This window comes from Phocoena sinus, chromosome 21 (assembly GCF_008692025.1).
Source record: "Phocoena sinus isolate mPhoSin1 chromosome 21, mPhoSin1.pri, whole genome shotgun sequence".
NCBI lineage: Eukaryota > Metazoa > Chordata > Mammalia > Artiodactyla > Phocoenidae > Phocoena > Phocoena sinus.
Genome location: NC_045783.1, coordinates 15,613,703 through 15,617,879, shown reverse-complemented (window position 1 = coordinate 15,617,879; position 4,177 = coordinate 15,613,703).

Sequence of the window (4,177 nt, the reverse complement as noted above, 5' to 3'; positions counted from 1 at the left end):
GCTGACCATTGAGAGGCAGAATAGTGGAAGATTAAGTCTGGTGGATAGTGGGGGAGGGAGAGTTTGTGGGGTTTTGTGTGAATTTTGGCTTTTAGGCTGAGTGAAGTTAAATATTTGGTTAAGTCTTAACTGGATTTACCCTGGCTGCTCTGTTGAGAATAGGCTGTAGGGGAATAAGGAAAGAAGCAGTAATGGAAGCAGAAGTAATGGTGGTAGAAAATAAATGAGGTAGTTGTGGAATACATTTGGAACTCTAGTTAAACAGGATTCCCTGATGGATCGGATGTGAAGAGTGAGATAAATAGAAAAGTCATGGATGACTCCCAAAATTTTAGTTTGAGCAACTTAGAGGAATGGATTTGTCATCAACTGCAATGGGGAAGCTGCAGATGGAGCAGGTTTGCGGGGAAATCAGGAGCTAAATTTTGCACACGTTACGTTTGAGATTTCTCTTAGACATCCTAATGAAAATGACAAGTAGGCAGTTGAATATATAAGACTTTGAACAAAAACGATATCTGGAGACATGCATTTGTGAGTTGTTGGCATATAGATGGTATTGAAAACCATGAATCTAAATCAATTATGCATTTACACATTATAAATTGGAGTGAATAAGCTGTCATAATTGGTCAAATGATATTAAATGTTAAAATTACAGAAAGTGCCTATATATAAATTTTTAATACAAAATATTGATATCTTGGCTTTTATTCTCTTGAATCTTTTAATCTAGTATTTAATCTTTCTCATGTGGAAAGATATCTTACTGAGGAAGATTTATCATCCCAACATAAGGAAGTTGTCTAGAATACAGGTTATAGAATTTTGAACCTGATGGGGTCCTAAGACATGTAAATATTTTTTCTATTTTAAAGTTTTTAAAAAAAACTTGCTGCATTCTTTCATGTATGGGATCAATCTGGGGGACTATTTAAAGTGATAACACATTTACTGAAGTAGGAAATGTCAGAGAAAGTCAGGAGTTCTGGATATGACTGATTCAAGATGCCTGTGAGATATTTCACAAAAGTAGTTGGATTTCAAGAAGTTTGGATTTTGGAAGAATGTTTCAGGGTTAGATTAAAAATTTGATCATCACTAGCAGCTGATTTAAAGTAAGTATTTAAAATCATGGGATTGAATGAGGTTGTCTGAGAGACTAGGAAGAAAGAAGGGTACACATTTCATAATGTCTACAAGTAATGATATTCCAAGACTCATTAAAAAAAAAGTCATTCATGTTTCTGTGAACTGTACCTTAGAAACACCAGTTGGCTTGGTTGTCATGACTAGTTTATCTTTTCAATTTAATTGGAACTGAATTATGTAGTGATTTATATTGAATGACTTGATTCCAGTATGACCCAGTTTTTTTTTCATCACAACTTAGGATGGACTAAAACTTGCTGATTTGGTCTGAAAAGTCATTTTGACTTAGATTTAGATTTAAAGAACTTCAGATGCTAATGTAGACTAACACAGATACCAGCCATCTCTTTCTTTTTTTTTTTAATACATTTATTTATTTATTATTTATTTTTGGCTGTGTTGGGTCTTCGTTGCTGCACATGGGCTTTCTCTAGTTGCGGCGAGCAGGGGCTACTCTTCGTTGTGGTGCACAGGCTTCTCATTGCGGTGGCTTCTCTTGTTGCGGAGCACGGGCTCTAGGCGCTCGGACTTCAGTAGTTGTGGCACTCAGGCTTAGAAGTTGTGGTGCACGGGTTTAGTTGCTCCGCGCCATGTGGGATCTTCCCGGACCAGGGCTTGAACCCGTGTCCCCTGCATTGGCAGGCGGATTCTCAACCACTGTGCCACCAGGGAGGTCCCCAGCCATTTCTCTCTAAAACACAAACCAAAAAAGCCACACATGTCTGTTAGTATATATCTATTTTTTACAATAACAGTCATAGCTCGGAGGTGAAGGAAACCTCAGGCAGTCATTTGGTGTCATTTACCTCTTGGTAGTTTGGTGGTGTTGTGGCTGGAGATTAGGGGAGCCTCAGAGGAGAATAAATGAAAAGCTTGTGTTTTGTTGTTGTTAGACAGCTTCATTACTGTTTTTTGTTACAGAAATACCCGTTATAAGAAAGTCTTTCATTACAGAAATAAAAAGAAAGAAAAAACCTTTCACCTATGACTACGTATGCTAGTCACCTTTTGTTGTAACATAAACTCCCCATTGATCTTTTTTCTTTGTTCATCCATTCTTCTGTGTTTTTTTTTAAAATTTATTTTATTGAAGTATAGTTGATTTACAATGTTGTGTTAGTTTCTGATGAACAGCAAAGTGATTCAGGTATACATATTTATATATTCTTTTTCATATTCTTTCCCATTATGGTTTATCACAGGATATGGAATATAGTGCCCTGTGCTATACAGTAGGACCTTACTGTTTTTCCATTCTATATACAACAGTTTGCATCTGCCACCCCTTGATTTCTCGTTCATATTACATGAGGGCTGCTGGGCAGCTGAGGTTCTGCTAGGCTCTGGGTGTTTTCCCATTTCAGGATTCAGATTGAAGAAGCTTCTATTATGACAGAGGGAGGGAGAGAAGGAGAGAAAGAGAGAAAGAGAGAGACAAACACGTAGGGAACATTGAGCATACAGTTGCATTTAAAGCAAATAGGAACCATAAATCAATTTACAACACTATTGTTAACTGCTTGGTAATAAAGTTCCTCAGACTTTTTTTTCCAAAACATGTCCAAATATTTAATATGTCTTCCCAAAATAGAAGACATTATATGTTTTCCTGTATGCTTTTTCCATTTAACAGTATATCTTGGGAATGTTTACAAATTAAAACCTTTATTTCTTCTGTTTCTCTGTGTTTCCTGAAAAATACAAATTTTGCTCAGAAAAATATATTGATTTTATTACACTTGAGCATTATGCTTGATATATTTACTGTTCCAAGTATTTTGATTATCAGAGTGACGAGGCGACACACCCTGCCCCAGATGATCAAAACTGCTGGCTCCCCTTGGTCTTGGTCTCTGTCTCTGACACACACGTGTATACACACCATCACCTCCCAGAGTATAGCTCAGATTGCCTAAACCTTTGTTCTCATCTCTCATAGTGTGAGATTAAAATATCAGCCAGATAACCCTCTCTCTTAAGTATCTTTTCTGGCTGCCACCTTTAGAGACATAGCGTGGAGGCAAGTTCATGCTTAAATTCTTTTGAGGTGACTCTGACAACAGTGATCAAAAATCTCTCCAGATAAGGTGATCATATAATTTATCAACCAAACTGGGACATTTTTTAGAGTAAGAGGCAGGGCCAGGGGTAATATTAAATATTAGTTCTTCTTTTGGGCTGCATTGGGTCTTTGTTTGCTGCCTGCGAGCTTTCTCTAGTTGTGGCAAGCGGGGGCTACTCTTCGTTGCGGTACATGGGCTTCTCATTGCGGTGGCTTCTCTTGTTGCGGAGCATGGCCTTTCGGCGCATGGGCTTCAGTAGTTGCAACATGCGGGCTCAGTAGTTGTGGCTCGCGGGCTCTAGAGCGCAGGCTCAGTAGTTGTGGTGCACGGGCTTAGTTGCTCTGCAGCATGTGGGATCCTCCCAGGCCAGGGCTCAAACCTGTGCCCCCTGCATTGGCAGGTGGATTCTTAACCACTGCGCCACCCGGGAAGCCCTCTCCATTCTTCTGATGTATTTTTATGGCTTGGACTCAACAAAAAATTTAGGTTTAAAAACGTTATAGTTATAATCTTGTCTAAAAACCTGAAGCTAGTTTATCATACTTGCAAAAAAAAAAATGAACTTATATGAAATGAAAAGTATGAAGTAGCATTGTAGACTAAGTGCTTTATTTTATTAAATTTAGATGCAGCTCACAAAATAAATATGCTAAGATGGAACATGAACTATTAAAATAATGGCCATGGTTGCCACAATGATACTTCCTTACTCTGTTCCTCTAATAAAATTATTATACTAAAGTAGGTTTAAAATACCCTCTTTAATGTTCATTTTGGAATACATTTAATGTGTATCAGAAGTTCAACATTAGAGTGGAAACTGTGGAGCTAAGGTATTATGTTACAATCCTGATTCTGACATTGATTAGCTCTATGATCTTGAAAATAAAAACATAAAAATAATCACTTTCCTGGACAATCTCCTGTTTGCCTCTGTGTGTATGCCACCAATTCTCAAAATG